Source organism: Neolamprologus multifasciatus, chromosome 15, assembly GCF_963576455.1.
Source record: "Neolamprologus multifasciatus chromosome 15, fNeoMul1.2, whole genome shotgun sequence".
Classification (NCBI taxonomy): Eukaryota; Metazoa; Chordata; class Actinopteri; order Cichliformes; family Cichlidae; genus Neolamprologus; species Neolamprologus multifasciatus.
The window spans coordinates 31,129,403-31,149,068 of record NC_140453.1 but is presented as its reverse complement, the minus strand read 5'-3'; the positions used below and the strand labels follow the sequence as shown (position 1 = coordinate 31,149,068).

The 19,666-nt window shown below is 42.9% G+C and overlaps 1 non-coding gene across 1 annotated transcript; it reads right to left on the bottom strand.

Annotated features, from left to right (window-relative positions):
• Positions 1-17,947: 17,947 nt before the first annotated feature.
• On the bottom strand, positions 17,948-18,055 carry LOC146502438 (U6 spliceosomal RNA). Its single transcript, XR_014869681.1, has one exon. It is a non-coding gene; the product is annotated as a U6 spliceosomal RNA (small nuclear RNA).
• Positions 18,056-19,666: the final 1,611 nt, after the last annotated feature.

Below are 19,666 nucleotides of genomic sequence, written 5' to 3'. Positions count from 1 at the left end.
TTCTGTGTGCAGCATAAAGAGAGCCTGCTTCCTAACAGGCACATTAATCAGTGCTTACGAGAGCTTACTTAGGTTTGTCCTTGTTTGCATTTAAGTCTTATTCTCTGGTCAGCAGGTTTTACAACAATGTGTCTGTCAATCATCTCTTTCTCCTCCGCAACTCGGCCTAAAAATACCCTCCCTACACCTGCCGTGCTTCAGCCTGACTACCCACATGCCGTTAAACACGTCTTTCTGCAGCACTCCTCTGCCCTCCTGATCGCTCTTGCAGCTCGAGGAACACAAGCGGATCTGCAGTTTGGTCTCCGTGACATCCAGCACGTCACAGAATAAAACTGACCTCCGGTCACGTCCCAGAACCTTGGATCTACCTCTCTACAGGTAACCCCGGCGCCCCTGTACTCTCTTGCTTTTACACCTTTCCTCTGTCAACAAGCATTAGATTTGTCTCTGTACTTGTATCAGGTTTGCAGTCATTAAGAGCAGCACTGTGCACAAACAAAAAGACAGATGTTAAACTTCAAAGGACGTGCCCACTTTGTAAAGCAACGCCATGAATCAATCACAGCATCGTGCTGATAAAATACTGGACGTATTCAGGCTTGTTAATGGAACCAGTTTCCTCGCTGTGTCTGCGCAGTACCATCTCCGAGCACTCACTCACACACGAGCACACACATAACTAGCCTGAGTGCGAGCCAGGCGCCAAGAGCAGATCCACGACTCGTCCAAATCTCCCTTCTCCACATCAACGCGCGGACTGCGCCAAATACCCCCACAGAAATAAAATACAAATATCCCTGGGAGCAAAAGAGAGAACGGCAGGAGGAAGAATGATGTGTCTGTGTTTGTGTGGATGTTAAACCACTGCATGTCCAAGGATGGGTGCAATTTAACTGAACCAGTGGGGAGGATAAGTAGCCAAGGGTTTTGTGCTCACACGCACACACACACACACACACACACACACACACACACACACACACACACACACACACACACACACACACACACACACACACACACACACACACACACAGTCCTGGCTCTCTCTGCTGGTTGAATAAGCAGTCTCTGTGCTATATTGGTTTGGGCCTCCCCCTCCTGTGTTAGACCTTGTTAGCCTGCCAGCCCTCAGACTCATTCCCACACTCCCATATCTGGCTCTGTGGCTGGCGCTGGGAATCCCCATCATCACAGGCACACACTTACACACACACACACGCACACACACACCCATCACAATCAACACAGGGTGGTCATCGGCTGGATTTGACCCTTTACGTCACTCCGTCTTTTCCGTCTCTGTTTCATCCTATATGTTTGGATTTCAGCTCTACAGACTTGCTTGGTTTATTTGAGGGTCTTTGAAAATATTATGCTTCAGTTCTTCAGGTATAGTAACGCCGCAACAATCTGTCCAGCCTTCAGCACTGGAGTGCAAAATGTTTGTGAAGAAGCCCAAAGCCTGTAAAGTCATCATTAGAAATATACACTGAAGCTTCGCTTGCATTTCCTTTTTCATATTTTTCAGACTTTTTGAAAACGATGAAGATGTGAAAATGTCCTGGTGTCTTTTACACTTTTTTAAAATTCCAAATACATCATTAATCTTCCACGGTTGCCGCAGTGGAAGTCGTTCTGCATTTCTTAGATTGACCAATCTACTGTCTTCATGGATTTTCAGCTGGAAAAAAAAAGGTTTTATATTTCCTTTGCTTGACGGTGGTGGTTACTTATTTTCAGCTACTACTTTGATTATTTCCCATCCATCCATCCCTGGACAGGTCACCAGTCTGTTGCAAGGCTGACACAGAGAGACAGACAAGCATTTGTACCTCTGGCTAATTTAGAATTAACAATCAACCAAACCCCACTAACTGCATGTCTGTGGAGTGTGGGAGGAAGCCGCAGTACCCACGCAAACATAGGAAGAACATGCAAACTCCACACAGAAAGGGCCTGTTAAACCCAGGACTTTCATATCCAGCCAATGTAAAAAACATGTGGAGAGATTTTACCATAGACAGAGATATTCATATTCAGAAAAGCTATATATGTATTATATACACGCAGTGTTGGGAAGGTTACTTTTAAAATGTATTCCGTTACAGAATACAGAATACATGCCCTAAAATGTATTCTGTAACGTATTCCGTTACGTTACTCAATGAGAGTAACGTATTCTGAATACTTTGGATTACTTAATATATTATCATGCTGTTTACAACTACTGAATGTACTATTGCTGTGATTTATTACTGTTACTGAAGGTCCGCGGCTCCGAACCGTAGTAAAGGGACCTCTGGCTAATACGGTGGGTTCGTGTTGGGCTCGTAGCCGAAAAATAGCTTTACTTTGTTGTCTGGGTCACTTTGCTAGCGAGAGACAGAGAGAGGCGTTGAAAGGCTGCTCCAACATAACTTATTGTTTTTGGAGGAAAACACGAACACGGTGTACAGTCGAGTCTTAATAGCTTACTTACAACTGGGCTCGTCAGGCTCTCTTCTTGGCTGCAGTGGTTATTATTATATTTACATGCTTCCAGCTCCTGTTTTTGCTCGATGACAGCTCGTACTTTTCCTTTTTCTCCCTCCCTCGCTCACAGACACATAACGGGTATGGCAGTCCATTCTCCCTGCAGCACGGACTACACTGCCTATGATGCTACATTCTTTAGAGCTATACCTGTAGCATTCTGCCTATTAGCTTAGCACAACAACAACAAAAAGGCCTCTCTCACCCAGGAAACATGCACAGAGAGAGTGTCACCCTATAAATGGTAAATGGTAAATGGACTGATTCTTATATAGCGCTTTTCTACTCTCTCGGAGCACTCAAAGCGCTCTATACAACATGCCACATTCACCCAATCACACCCATTCTCACAAGCACTTTATCTATACTTAGTGCTATTTTAACTACATTCACACACATTCATACTCCGATGGATGCATCGGAGAGCAACTTGGGGTTAGTATCTTGCCCAAGGATACTTGACATGCAGACTGGAGGATCAAAGAGGAGCCAAGGATCGAACCACCAACCTTCCGATCAGTAGGTGACCTGCTCTACCTCCTGAGCTACAGCCACCCTATAACCATGGCAACCGTAACGCTGCCGCCTGGAACAACAGAACGTAGCTGTCAAACAAAACCCAAACAGGCCTGACCTGCGACAATATGAAACAGCGAAGTACCGCCGTGTAATCCATTTATTTCAACAAAGTAACTGTATTCTAAATACCACCTTTTTAAACGGTAACTGTAACGGAATACAGTTACTCATATTTTGTATTTTAAATACGTAACGGCGGTACATGTATTCCGTTACTCCCCAACACTGTATATACGTATATATTTTCATATATGCAATGAAAATGGGTAAATGTGTGTCTTGTGTTCTATTACTTATCAGCAACAGGACTGTGGCTGCAGTTCACCACCTCACTTATCTGAATCAATTAGTTATCCAAATTGACTTTAGGTTGTGCTTTCAAACTGTCATTTGTGCAGAAATACACTGCAAACCACAAGTCACTGAAAGTTTTTCGAAAGCTAAATGGTTCTGTGCCGTGTTGCTGTGATATGACTCGACAATCAAGGCCCGAAGACAAAACACTGAAACATTAAGGAATTGAAGCACGCTATGTTTTGCAGTGGCACGCCATTTATTTGCCATATTTGGCTGCTTAGCAGCTTTGTGTGTCACGTCAAAGGGTAATGACCATGGTGAATAATTGCGCAAGTCATTTCCTTCTGCTCCCTGCGTTCCTGTATTGTAAGCTGTGACTATACGCACTGACTGATAAGATGCTACCCATCCCACATGACAGAATATGAGACGACCGCTTCCAGTGAAACAACACCCATTAGCCTTTCTGGCAATGAGGCAATGCCTTTTACTCAACGGTTGAAACATGGTTGTGGTTTTGAGAATGAGAAACGCAGAAAATTAAAAGTAGATAGCGTTTGAACATCGATGTAGTTACATGCGTGCATCGAAAACACTGCATTTTTAAGCACCTTCCCTGGATGTGAGGACTACCATGCAAGAACAGAAACTGCACTTTTTCCACTTCTACAGAAGTTTATCATTTCAACAGCCTGCACGGTTAAACATAATAGAGCCAATAAATTAAGGATAGGGACTGGATGTGGGAATTACACACAGTATCTGTATTTACACGACCCTGTCTACTAAACAAACAATCAGAAAATTAAAGTGCACACGAGCTCAAACTTGCAGAGAAACCTGCAGTAAACCACTTACAGCGGCCCTACCAGAGGAAGTGTGGTTTTATACTGCTGCGAGGGTCAAGAGAGGGCAGGTGATTTATAACCAGAAAAGGGCTGGACAAGCTCAAACACCACTAAATAATCTGCAGAATAGAGTTTAAACTACCTCAGTTTCCACTGCTATCCATTAATTGGACATTAAATCGTGACATCATGGAAATGGCTGAGAAATTTCAACATAAAATTCTTCTTGGAGGAGATTTGTGTGGACAGAAACTTTTTTTTTCTTCTTGGAGCTGAGGTCATGCTTGTTATGTGGTGATGAGAGGAAATGGGTAAGTTCTAGCTAATGATACATTGTTTCATATAATTTTAGTGATAATTCTATTCTGCTACTATAAAATCTTAGCTTGACTGTGATTTGAAGCATGGGCACTAGAATGGCCGGTGTAATGGCTAATGGGCAGCTGACAGATTTTAAATATTTATGGGACTAATAATGTCTGATAATTTAGGAGCAGGACAGGAAATAAAGGTAAAATCAAGGCAGTGCAGAAGAGCAGGAAGACTGTGTGAGGATAAGCAGAGAAGGAAGGCGGTGCCGGTGAGGGGAAAGGGAGGCACCGCGATCATCTTATCAGACCTGTGAGCCGTGAGTGATCTAAGTGGACTGAGAGAGGAGAGCAGAGCCTCTGTTGTGCCCTGTGATCCGAGACTGCACTTTATGGCATGCTCCTGATCTCTATCAGTGTGGGAAAAGACTGCAAGGCCGGAGGGACTGTGCGTATTTATGCCTGTGGCCGAACGCATGTTTGTTTAGTTTGGTGCACCGTCCGCTACTAAAGCAATCAAGTGGGCAGAGCCTCGTGTGCATGCATGTGCAGTGTGTATGTGGGTGTGTAGCATCTCAGTTTCTGCCACTAAAGCAATCAAGATGGCAGAAGCTTGTGTGTTTAGAGCAATGTGCGTGTTTGTGTGTGCACTCGGCTGCTGCGCTGATAAGGACTATAAACATCGTCCAACAGCAGGCGGGCAGGTTCACCCGCACTAGACGATAAGACGGAACTTTGACCCCTCACAGCTCTAACCGACCATTTAATTCACACTCACACACAGACACGCAGCATTAATAACAGGTCATAAAGTAAAATATGCTTCTGTGTGTCGCAATTAAATCTAACGTCACTGCCATTCCATTGCTCAAAGCACTGAAACACAGAGCTCACAGAGGGCTCCAGTTATGTCTTGTCACCTGATGGCTGTAAAACAGACTGATCACTGGTAATGTCCTGTGCTGAGGGCTCCAGACGATTAGTGATCCTTCGAGCCTGTGGGCCTCAACTGCCATTAAAGGACGCTCGCACTGATTTTACTGTGTGAAGCCTCCGAAAGGGAACAAAAACTATGTGCATGAGCGCACGCATACACACACACCCACCTACTCAGCATCCGCTGCTCTCCAGATGCCAGCTGAGTGACGCGCACTCTGTCGTGCACCAATAAAACTGCAGTGGGATTGCAGGGTGATGAGGCCACGGCTAAATCTGTAGCAGGTTTAGCTATTAGTTGAGTCACTATGAGTTCATAAGGGAGACGCCGTGCAGGGGGTCACTGGGTAGATCACGCTTCAGTTCGCCGATGCATCCAGCTGACGCCACACACACCCAGACTCACGCAGACACCAGACTCCGCGGTGACACACTCCATCAGGGCCCCTGTGAGTCACCTGTGCAGCCTGGCAGACAGGCAGCCTGAGGCGAGGCGACACGAGATTTGTGTGTGCGCTTGTGTGTGTGCAAGCCTGGCTCCAGTGATATCATCATTAGGAGACAGCGAGGGCTGAGCTGTCTGATGGACGGCACACTCCACTCCCCTTGTGATCCGGCCACCTCTCACCCAAAATGACCATCTTCTCAATACCTCATAAAAATAACGACAGAACAAAGAAATGGATGGAAGGAGACAAGGGAGGAAGGATGGCATAGACGGTGCATAGGCAACCAGGTCTTGGCCCTGTGCTACACCAGCCTTTATATGGGTCCACTGGGAGGAGACCTGGCCTGTGTTCGGCAATCAGCAGCCACTTACACGGCAAAGTTGGAGTAGACACAGGCATTAAACAGCCATTACATCAATAGCACGGATGCTGCACTTTAGAGGTGTACTTATCATCTGCTTTATGACCGACCATAACCACAATGAAAGAATTCTGATTTCTTATCCTCTGATGGGAGTCTACTTTCACATTTATCTGAGGACATTTTTTTTTGCCAAGTCAAACCTGCACAAAAAAACGTTTTAGAACTTCACACATAAAAAGCAAAAACCATAATCTGCGTGTTACCTCCTGCCATCTCCTGCTACGTTTGGATTCCTCCCTGGAAGGTCCATTCTGACCATCTACACATGTGCTTTTGCAGCTTTCCCGGGACCTCGCACATGCACACATGCAAACGACAATCTACGTGTCGAGGATCATCACTGGTAGCAAACTTCTATTTAAACTAAGAGGCAAACATCAGCATTTAGTTGGCTTTGTTCTCTTCCCAAAATGAAATTCAAGTTGCAAGGCCGCTGTGGCGATTCAGCATTTACAAGGACCATAAAGGATATGAAAGTGAACGATAAAATAGCACCTGTAAAACAGGAGACAGGCTAAAGTTTGCTGACAGGCACCGTTCATTTTCACAGATGGGAGATTAAACCTCTGTAGGATAAAGCATTGCTATATTTATTAGCAATGTATCTCCTTATGCACCTTTCAATTATCCAGATTGGATGAGTGAAAATACAACCCACAGTAAAGATTATTTTAATTGTTTCTACTAAAATATGTCAGCATCAACGACCAGGTGATCAATATCGGTTCAGGCTAGCCAGTTATAAATTATAAGAAACGTTATATTTAGAAATAGATCCCAAATACATACAAAGAACATTTTTAGAAATCATTTAATAAATATCCAAAAGGTATGATATGCGGAATATACCATAATGTCTGTGCAGAGGAACGGGCATATTTAGGTGAGGTTTAATTGATGCAGGTGCACCTCATTGCCTTGATAGTCCCACTTTTTCCAACTCCCTTGCTAACATGTGCCTCAGCAAGGTTTGTGTTGAGTAGTGCAGTTAAAGAGGTTGAAATGGCGACGTTCCCCAGACATGAGAGCACTCATCTTTGTGATATCATCAAATATCAATGCACTTTTATAACTCGCGATAGACGCGAACAGAGCGTCAGGTTTACATGGACGTCAATGGAAAAGCACGATGACGCAAAAATTCGGAAGCAGATTTGTGTGGCGAAAACGTGTGAAACGCACGTCTGGCACGCGAGTAAAAGTTTTTGTGTTGCATTTTGTGCATTCGCGCGTATCGCGTCTACCGCTCAAGTTGAAAAAATCTGAACTCCAGCATCAGGCAGCTTTCTTGTCTTTTCAGGACTAGTTCTCCAGTTGGATGTCGACTGCTTTTTGTCGTTCTCTGTGAAGATGATCCCACACTGCTTCAATAACATTGAGGTCCAGGTTCTGGGGAGGCCAGTCTATGACTGACAGTGTTTTTCTATCCATCTATGCTTTTACTCCATTGGCAGTGTGTTTGGGATCATTGTAAAAATAAAAATGGTAAATGGTCTGTATTTGTATAGCGCTTCACTAGTCCCTAAGGACCCCAAAGCGTTTACACATTCAGTCACCCACCCATTCACACACTGGTGATGGCAGCTACATTGTAGCCACAGCCACCCTGGGGCGCACTGACAGAGGCGAGGCTGCCAGACACTGGCGCCACCGGGCCCTCTGACCACCACCAGTAGGCAACGGGTGAAGTGTCTTGCCCAAGGACACAATGACGAGACTGTCCAAGCCGGGGCTCGAACCAGCAACCTTCCGATTACAAGGCGAACTCCCAACTCTTGAGCCACGATCGCCCGTTGTCATACTAGAAAATGAAGCCATTGCCAATCAGATGTCTTCATATGCTTTTGCATGTCAGATCAGTATCTAAAGGTACTTTCTCAGCTTCGACAAGATTCCCCAAACCACTAGCTGCAATGCAATTCCAAAGCTTGACAAACCCCCGTGAGTTTACAGCCGTCCGTAAACAGTGACACTCACTGCGGTACCTGCTTTGTTTTCCTCACCTATTTGCCACACACACTTGGACTGCGCACAAAACAAGCTCAACATCAAAGTGCAATATGATTCCCTTTATCAGTTCATAAAATTTCAAGGAGCAGCCTCGTCCTTTAAGAGGGCACGTGGTGATATTACGTTTAAAAACTCTCTTCTCAGCCCCCTCCATCGTCTGCCTTCGTGACAGCGCCCAGCCACATGATCAGAGCTTATTGCCTTTAGCCACGGCCGAACTAAACCTCAAACTGGAACATAGCCAGGGGAAGACCATAAAGTAGCCACACAGGTCACAGGACTCGGCTCAGTATCTCAGTGCTTATTATCACACATGTTATCACACACAAACCCTTGCCTGTCACGTTACCATAAAATCTAAGTCAGCTGACGCACCTCCACCATATGAGGTGGCTGAAAGGCTCCTGCTGATACATTGTAGAGTTTGCATATATATTGGGCAGCGTGTCACTGGGCTTAAGAGGTGTTAATGAGTTTCACGCCTTAAGGCTAAAAGCAGTTGTTTGCGTCACAGCTTCCTTTTCCAAACAGTAGCACCCATCATCTTCACTGAGGCATTGTTCATCTTAATAAGGGCCTTGTGCTGCTCACCAACAGCAGATACATGGTTAATTGATTGCAGCTGTCTGCATTAACCCAAATTGATGGCCATAATCTAATGAAGAACATGAGGTAAGAATATAATGTACCTTGACATGATAATTTTTCCCAAAAATAAAGTCATTTTTGTCAGTGATTTGTACGTTAAGTCAGCTGACGCACACCGGGCCCAAAGCAGAGACTGGGGGAACTTGCACAAACAGAAAGGTGATGTTTGTATGACTGTTGGTCAGTGCCAGTCGTCATAGCAATAACAAAGCAATTCCTGTGCAAAAATCTTGAGTCACTCATTACTTCTTTATATTTTGCTTCCAGTGATCCTGACTTTCCAGCAATTCTTTATGTGCTTTCATGCAAAGCTTCTCCAGGCTTACTGAAAGTCATTCAAAGTGTTTATTTGGACATTGGCTGCTTTGTACACTCATTGTTAACTCAGTCGTTGCAACTTCCCGTGAAATGCAGACCCATGTTTTTATGTGACTTTTTGTGTTAAGCCCATTAACACTGACCTATGAATCTATCGAGCTTAAAAAAGGGCACCTGATGCCTGGGTTAGACTTCTGCAGGGAATCTTTGATCCTTTATTTTGATTTTATAAGTTTGTTTGTAAGTAATAGAAAAGTTACACAGTGCACAGTCCCATAAAGAAAGATGGATCTACATGGTTCTGTGTAGACTACTGTAAGGTGAATAAGGTGTCTGAGTTTGATGCATACCCTATATCCTGGGTCGACAAACTCCTGGACTGGTTTGGTTCTGCACGCTTTTTTACAACACTGCATTTGACCAAAGGCTAGTGACAGATTTCCTTGTCTAGTGTATATGAACAAGACTCTGTATAGGTTGTAACGATTCATCATCATTCCTTCCAGCTTGTTTGGAGCTCTCGCCCCTTTCCAGCTACGTCGCTCCGTTTGCTGCATATGCTGCTGTTGGATGTAATGCATTACAAAGTAAGATTACAAATTAATGTGTTACTGTAATCACATTACATTTTTCAGTAACACAGTAATGTAATGTGTCACTGTACTACAGTCAGTCATTACATTACAATTATGTCATTAATTACGATATAGAGGTTCTTCAGTGATCTGCATGCTGGATTGAGAGAAAAAAAACATCAAAGAAACATGAATTTTTTCTCCCTCCACGCTTGCACCACAATCACCTGATTTCAAATCCTGTGCAGGAGGAGGAGAATGGCGGAGTGTTACAACAATACAGCTTTTGATTAGTGCCGATATGGACATTACTTTTATTTTGTTTGCAGAAAACGACGAGAGCGTGACAGTAAAAAGGAATTTGCATTTAGGACAGCCACATCATACTGCTAACAGAACTTAAACTCTTTAAAAGGAACTGCACAGATCCCCTGCTAACGCCAAGCTAGCAAAGAACCCAGAGTGATGTTAAAGCCGATCGTATGCACACCCCAGCTCAGCAGCCAGACCCTTAACTTCAACAGGTAACCAAGGCAGTGGTGAGCAGCTAGACGCTGACCTTGCATGGGACCGTTACCTAAACTTGATATTGTTAACAGGTAATTTTGAGACAGTGTTGATAATTTTAGGTTATAACAAGAGAGTAATGAGCCTTGTGACTAATTACTTTCTCGGGTGAGTAATTAGGAAACGTTTTGCATTACTTTTAAGAAAAGTACAGACTAATGTGTAATACATTACCTTTTACAAGCAATTACCCCAGCACTGGCTGCTGCCTACCTGGATGATGTCATCAGAAGATGTAATGTGAGTGCTGGAGTCTCTTAGACAGGCAGGGCTCACAGTAACCTGAAGAAGCTGGACAGAGGGAGTATCAGGCAGTGTCTGAAAGTCACGTTTTAAGAAATCTGAAAACAAATCATCAATCAAGACCTGACACAGGACCTGGGAGATGCATTTGGCCCTCAAGTTGATCCATCTACTTATCATTGAAGCCTCCTCTGAAACTGTCTGAGGGTGGCTGTCAAGAAGCTTCTCTAAAGGAACCTGGACCTCAACATCATCGAAGCCGTGTGGGATCATCTTGACAGAACAGAGCAAAAGGCAGCCAACATCCAAAGAAGAGCTTTGAATATCCTTCAAGAAGCCTGGAGAACTATTCCCGAAGTCTACTTAAAGAAATCACAGAAAACCCTGACTAAGAGAACTCAGACTGTGTTGAAGAATTGTACAAACTCAATTGTTGCCTAAATACAGACACAACACTTTATGGGACATTGCACCCTTGACACAAAATAACTTCTATTTAGTGAGATGTTGGAAGAATTTTAAATAAGAAGTTACTTAATTGTCTATCAAAAAAACCCTAAAAATCATGAAACTACAAATGTTTTTTATATTTAGTGACCATGATTAATTGTAATGGAGTGTTTTTAAGGCTTTTAATCGTGGAAAGTTTTGGCCTTATTTTGTTTTTTGTTTTTTTTTAAACCTGCAGTGAAGAACAAGACTACAACGTATAAAGACCTGAACACTGGGTTCTAACACGTCACTTTCCATGATAATCTTCTCCACAGTTGTCATCTATTGATCAAAAGGCTGAAGAATACACTCCAAATGTAAATACGCTAAAACCCACTTCTTCATTAAAGCTCATTTTCAGGCCGGTTATGCAAATGCATGCAAACACCAACCAAAGGCCCGAACAGTTGGGCCTTTTTATAGCCAAAACGGCAACAGACAATCAAACATCAGATGACCTCCTCTGACACCCACCAAGCTCAATCCGTGTTAGACAGAGTTTGCATTCTCTGTCTAAACTCTTCTTAGACAAAGGATCACTGCCTCTTATTGTGACAGTGACAGAAAGCAGCGTGTTGACAAAGAGGATAAAGATGGCAAACACCTCGGGGAGCACATTGGCCCATGTCCCACATCTGCCCTTCATACTGGAGCTGGCTGCGGAGGAGATTTGGAGAGAAATCGAGGTCGTTCTGAAGTGGGCTGAGGGCAAGCTGAGGCCTCGGTGCTGACACGGAGTGATTAAAGACTGGAATTAAGGGGACAGCAACGAAACATCAAAACAGGGAGAAAAACCTATCCATCTGGGTGATTCAAGGAGGATGAGATTAAGTGTATGTGCGTGTGTGAGTATGTGTTTCTGCCCAGAGCTCTGAATACACAGAATGAACCAACAGTCAAAAGACCTCCCTGGTTAAGAAAGGGGAAAAGGAGGCTATTTAAAAGGTGGCAGTTGTTCCACGCTGATATATCTGTACTCTGTGCCGAATTGTATTGGAGACATTAGCATGCAAATATCTATAAAAGCCAACTCAGTGTTAGGCTGAACAGACCTTTTCACAGCGTGGTGACATGGTAGAACCACTGATGTCGCCAATCCTCAAAACATTTTTAAAAAGCCAGACATACTCTGCTGCCTAAGCACATTCAATCCAACTTGCCTGTTTCCCACTTTGATTTTGAAGTGAATAACTCACAATATGACCTGTTCTCACATTTTATACTAAACGATTTCATTAAGCACTAAAGGGAGATTCAATGAGGCGTTTGGCTGAGGATGCCGCACTGTTGCTCACATCATTTCAAGATTATTATTATTTTTGAATCTCCTTTCCCCTTCCTTTACCTTTAATGATGCCTTCTTTTTATGTAGCCGTGCCTCTCAGGGATGAGCCTGCCTCTTAGCCTTTGAAACTAGTTGCATTGTTTCAGGCAAGGTTCGTGCTGAGGTTATGGGTAATTGCAAAAGCTGTTTTACATTTCAATCGGCGGCATAATCTCCAAGTCCCCTTCTTCCCCAACACAAAAACATTGATATCCCCCTAATTCGGCCATTTAATGTGATAATTAAAGGATAGGTTTAGAGTCTCTCATGCAGCACAAGCAGCATTTCTGCTTTACAAATGTATATCTGTGAGTGAATGAGTTTTTGAGTTCTTTCTCTAGTCTTGCATTTTCATTTCATTCTCTGTGAGAGAAATTGCATCACTGGGAATATACTTTTTTTTTGTTCATTATTTCCAAGAAGTCTTTTGTCTTCACTCAAACACCTTGCGAAACTTACAAATCTAGGCTGGTCTGAGGGTTCTGATGCCAGTCTCCTTATATGATGTTCACTTGACACAAGGGTTTCACCGTCAAGTCCTCTTAACGGCTGACCACTTCTCACAAGGTGGAGTAAGAACTGGCCGAAATGGCCCTTGACGCTGAAGGACGTTAAGGAAATTGGCAGGTCCATTCATTGCTTACGTTAGAAGTTTTTTTATTTGTGGCCAGAGGAGGGTGCTTCTCTTTGAAGTTCCCAAAGAATGAGGACTTAACAAGGCATCTTTCTTCTCTCCGGTTTATCAGAGTTCAGCACAAGTAATGACTTTGTCCCCCTTTCTGCCTCATGTCACAATTACAACCCTCTGCAAGATAACATGGGACCGGTTGAATTACCATGGCCACAATGGACAGTGGAAACAGTGGCCGGACCTCTGCATTTTACAGTCTATCAGACCCAACCGGCGGGGCAACTGCTCTGCCTAAAGACCTACCTTTTTACATTTCTATAGAGCAACTCATTAGCTAAGTAGAATCCCCTCTTTCTTATGGCATCTTTCCTTTTTGTCCAAGAGCTGGTCTTTGTCTCTTTTAAATGATCCCACACAAGGCCTATTTTCTGGTTAATACATATTTACAGCCATGTAAGGTTTTTGTGGAGATCCTGTAGTTTTACTGTGCAGGCAATCATTCTAGACACCATAAACCCATTACCAAGCTGTTTGGGGTAATTGTCTAACCGTATAGTAGTTCCATTTGTGAAGCCGAAAGAGTCGGCATCTTTAAAGTGGGCAGATGGCTGGACAACACATGCTGTGGATTCCCATGGATGACCCGATGCATTTGTAAATCTGACTCAAACATTTTCATTTTAAACTTGCACACGAGTTTTTACACCTTCATTACATCTGTAAACATTTCTTAAGCATTGCATAGGATTGTGTAAAGATGTCATAAGTTACGGTGTAGAGCAGAAAATAACTTTCTGCAGTGTCTGTTTAGGGGTGATAGAGAGAGAAACTGTGTATGTGTTTACAGTTGCCTCCTGGGGGGTAGGGTCACACGATGTCCCGAGTGAATTAAAGAGGCCAGCTGTGATACCACCTGAAAGGAACATGGAGGCAGACAAAAGCAGAGATCCCCGTGCTCCCCCAAAAGACAAAAGAAACTGAAAAAAAAGAGGCTGAAACCTCACAATCATCTCACCATCTACAATGGCCAAGCTCCTGTAACAAGCAGGATCAGGGGGATCTGCGCACCGCTAAGCCAGCCGTGGCCACAGGTTTCAGTGCAAGCCATTAATTCCACTCTGCTTAACACACAATTAATTTCACTCGCAAGCAGCGGCTCAAAGCTTTCACATAAGAAGAGGGCTGACTCCGACACCAAGATTAAAAGGCGATGCAGTAAAAGCTCCACTAAGAGGAGCACCGAGCAGATGCTCACAGGGAACAGAAGAGACCAATAACAAAGAAAAGTACACCGTGTAGAAAGCTGGAGTCAAACACAGTGGCCCTTCCCATCGTTATAGTATCAACTGTGGCAAGCATCCACTACTTGCTTGCAACTCTGCAGCTATGCCAATTAGGCAATTTGTTAGCGCATGCAGAGTTTTTCAGTTTTCTTTTTTTGGAGAACAGTGTATGAAAGGACACTTGGGACTAAGTCAGGATTTGGGATGTTATCAGCAGCCCGACAAAAAAATGAAACAATAAAGGTAACCAAGCCGAAAAAAGGTGGCCCTGCTGGCTTTTCTATTTAAGCTAATGTGACCAGACTGAATGCTCCTGAGAGCTTAATTCGGCCACAAAAGTATCCAAACTGTGGGGATGGGTAATGGTTGATGGAATAAACCACCTGCCAGACCCACAGGAGCTCAGAAGCTGCGGAACTCGTCTTTTCCTAAGGAGAGCCAACGGCACCGGATTAGATCCCTGGAGTGCAGACATCCTGTTGGCTCCCCTCGTCTTTTGCCCTAATGGCCATCCTGCAGGGCACCGTGATTTCTGTCTGCAACCCCTCAGGCCATGTAAAGCCGGAGCTTGCCCAAACCCCTTTCAGACATCTTAAACACTATAATACTTGCTGAGTTCCAGGTTCATCAATAATATAGAGACCTGCAATCTTAGCTCCAAGCCGATGAACAACCTTTGACTTAACAGCTGTCTAGATTTTACAATCAGTTTTCTGCTGTGAGGAATACGATGGATAGAGTCATAACAAACTGGACTTTAGCTGGCTTCTAACCCAAATAAGGCAACTCAAAACTCTTAATAAAGAGTAAAATATATCTGTTAAGTGCAGTTTTCTGTTAAGCTGCCTTACTTGACTTTCTCAAAGAGGACAGAGAAAACTGGACTGCAGAAAATCAAAGCTGCTCTTTCTGTGACTGGTTTGTTTCTTACCATATGAAGCTGTGTAAATGCTGCTAGGTCCTAATATGGCAAATCACCACTGCTTCTTTTGCAACTCTGCCTGGAATTAGTTTGAAATAATTTTCTATCTCCATGTAGATTTTTTTAAAATAACAACCAGTCCAGTTAATGAAAGTGGATGCATCTTCCAAATTTTAGGATTTACAATGTGCAGCACAGTGTGCTTCTTGTCAATAATGTATTTAAAAAATATTAAATCTATTAAAACACACTTAAATGATACACATGTGCTATTAAAACACACTTAAATATCTGAAAAATGTCTGAGATGACCTTTATTAGCCTATCTGATAGCCTGATATGGGTCTGTATGTTCATCCATCTCCATACAGTGGCACATACATGGAGCCTGACAATACTTTGCCTGCGAGCCGGGGATGGATAAGAAAGCAACGACTTGGATTTACTTCATGACAAATGCCCCACAACCAATTGATTGGCCAGTGGGGATCAGAGATAAGAAACTGGACCCATTGGTCACTTGAAGCCTGTGACCTTTCAACCATCCATCTCTGTCCGCATGTGGTCCCGCTCAACGTTTGGCGCTCAGATCTTCCATTAAAATCTCCGCCTTTGACAAAGCAAGCAGATGCTGCTATCGGTTTGTCCATCCAGATTGGCCTATTAGGACATAATACCACGCCCACCTCCTTCTCCCTTCCTCTCCGTGCAGCTTGGAGACCCTGGTCCATCGCAAAAGACACAGAAGACATTATGCCAAGTCTATGGTCCCTTTCAAATGACAGAACCCCAAACGAAACTTTTCCAGAGATGAGTAATGGGATCTACTGGCCCATATTGAAAATGCTTGAAAGACAATTCTGGGCTCTTTGAAACATACACAATGGCTAATTTCATAGTAAGGTCAAACTCTAGACTTTATTGGATTCCACATTTCTTGTCTGCCTGATGAATTTCATTCATTTTTTAATTTACTTTATTCATTAGAAAAAAAGCTGCCAAATAAAGAAAAACGAGAACATAAATACATTAGAAAAAATATTAGCATACCTATAAATGGTATTAAAAAAAAGCTATAAAAAAAAAAGCAGTCATGTCTCACTGAATGTGAATTTAGATATCTGACGCTACAGAAATGATCCTGTTACACAGGTATTCCTAATCATAACTGGATGGTGTTTTTCACATTTAATAATGGAGACTTTCAACTTTAAAGTCAACTTTTCAATATCTAAACAAACAAAAACCCAAAATACTTAATAAGCCTTTCTCTAAGGGCCAATCCCAGACTGTATATAGCATGGTCATGTCACTGACATGGATAGAAAAGTGATATACAAGTACCTGTTTCTATTTTGTGCATTTAAAGCTGTTTTACTTCAAACCTCCTTCACGCACACATTTATAAATGTGCTTATTTCTGTATGTAAACACGTTTAACCTAACATTCACACTCTAATAGATGTATCAGGGGCAGTCCAGAGTTCAGAATCTTGCCCAAGGATGCTTCGACATACAGACAGTGTTGGGGAGTAATACATGTACCGCCGTTACGTATTTAAAATACAAAATATGAGTAACTGTATTCCGTTACAGTTACCGTTTAAAAAGGTGGTATTTAGAATACAGTTACTTTGTTGAAATAAATGGATTACACGGCGGTACTTCCCTGTTTCATATTGTGGCGGGTCAGGACTGTTTGGGTTTTGTTTGACAGCTACGTTCTGTTGTTCCAGACGGCAGCGTTACGGTTGCCATGGTTACAGGGTGACGCTCTCTCTCTTCGTGTTTCCTGGGTGAGAGAGGCCTTTTTGTTGTTGTTGTGCTAAGCTAACAGGCACAATGCTACAGGTATAGCTCTAAAGAATGTAGCATCATAGGCAGTGTAGTCCGTGCTGCAGGGAGAATGGACTGCCATACACGTTATGTGTCTGTGAGCGAGGGAGGGAGTAAAAGGAAAAGTACGAGCTGTCATCGAGCAAAAACGGGAGCTGGAAGCATGTAAATATAATAATAACCACTGCAGCCAAGAAGAGATCCTGACGAGCCCAGCTGTAAGTAAGCTATTAAGACTCGACTGTACACCGTGTTCGTGTTTTCCTCCAAAAACAATAAGTTCTGTTGGAGCAGCCTTTCAACGCCTCTCTCTGTCTCTCGCTAGCAAAGTTGACCCAGACAACAAAGTAAAGCTAGTTTTCGGCTACGAGCCCGACACAGAACCCACCGTATTAGCCAGAGGTCCCTTTACTACGGTTCGGAGCCGCAGACCTTCAGTAACAGTAATAAATCACAGCAATAGTACATTCATGTAGTTGTAAACAGCATGATAATATATTAAGTAATCCAAAGTATTCAGAATACGTTACTCTCATTGAGTAACGTAACGGAATACGTTACAGAATACATTTTGGGGCATGTAATCTGTAATCTGTAATGGAATACATTTTAAAAGTAACCTTCCCAACACTGCATACAGACTAGAGGAGGTAGGGATCAAACTGCCAACCTTCTAATTAGTCGACAACCTGGTCTTCCTCTTGAGCCGCAGCCACCCTTAAATTTGTAAACGTGTCACGATTTTACGTGTCATCCTTGCACATGGACCATGCTAATCTTCTCTGTACTATTTCCAGTTTAGTGTATGCACTTGGCAAAGCAAGCACATCCACTGCTTACTTAAAACCCACCTTGGCCCATCTTGGTGTTTTGACACTAGATGTGAGTGAGCAATGGCTCTAAAAAGGCAAGGACCACTGCACACTCACTCACAAGCTAGCAAATAATGAGTCTGATGGGGAACATAATTTGCAAAATTTCATGTAATCTCTTCAACTTTAAGTAACTGAACCCAAAAACCTTTACATACAGTCTATGCGGTGAGTGCATACCCATTGGATAGGATACAGTAACCAATAACTGTAAGAGTCAGGGCTAGTGTTACGAATTATGGCTTCACACTCTGATTACACCCAGTTTAACAGAGGCACATAATCACATTACATTTTTCAGTAATGTAGTACTATATTACCTAGGATTACCTTACTTTGGTAATCAGATTACAATTACTAAACAAAGAAATATCTACTTTCATGAGGTCTTTGGCTAACTGCATTTTGGCCAAAGAGGAAAAAAAAAGAAATCAAATGTCCTTTTTTCATGCATGATTGTGCAACAATTGCTTGAACACAGTTCATATGGTTCACGATGCTGGAGGAGTGGTTACATTACTGTAAATTTATTGAATTAAAGCACAAGACTCACTGACAGCAAAGTGCAAACTCCATCCAGGCCAGAAACAACTATCCGCTGCTGTGAACATAACAGTGAATCTCTCCAAGAACGTTCAAAGGCAAGACGCTAAACCCAAGCCAGCAGCAAGAGACCCCCAGACACAGAGTGATGCTCAAGCTGACTGTGTGCCAACTACATACAAGGGCCAAAGCTTGGCAGCAGTTAACTAAAGCAGAGATGAACTAGCTTGTAGCGCTGTGCTCATCTTCTACAGTAAAACTGCTGCTGCCACAACATTTTTCTCTGTCCTGACTGGCTTTCATCAACTTTTCCATTGGCTTGGTGGTAAAAACTGAATACTGCGTCCTGTGGATGTCCTTCTTATTAAGATAAATATTTGTGCTGTTATTGCTAACTATCAATTACATGACATTCTCAGACAATGTTGTACTATAACAAGCAGTGTAACAAATAACTTTCTACAACATTTCCAGAACATGTTTTTATGCTTTTCTACAGAAGGAATAAATAAGCAAGTATCCCATTACTTTTTAAAAAGTAATGATCAACCTTAACACTGCTCTGGACTAGCTACAACATGTTACGCAGGAGTCACGAACTGCATGATGATGGCGCTGTCTGCAAGATCTTTTGGAAAATGCACATGATCACCTTTACATACACATCCAATAATGACCACTTATTCTTATTTTTACAGCAGCTATTGTTACATCCATTTATCAAACAATGATTCAATTCCAGCTCCTTTCAGCGTCACGAAACCGGTGACACTTCCATTCAATTGTACTAAGTTTCCACTACATTATACGTCACCCTACGCATCTCTTAACATCCCACTGGGGCGTATAAACCTATTGTGCTGGAAATTCTAAATCCCATTCTCAACGAGATATCCTCTTTGATTTCAGGTGAGATATATACAGGTGCTTCTCTTTCTCACGCTGTTCTGTAATGCAATCGCTCCCAGCTGAAACTCACTCAGCCTTTCTGTAAGCCCAAAGAGACTGAGCCCGCTCCCCAAA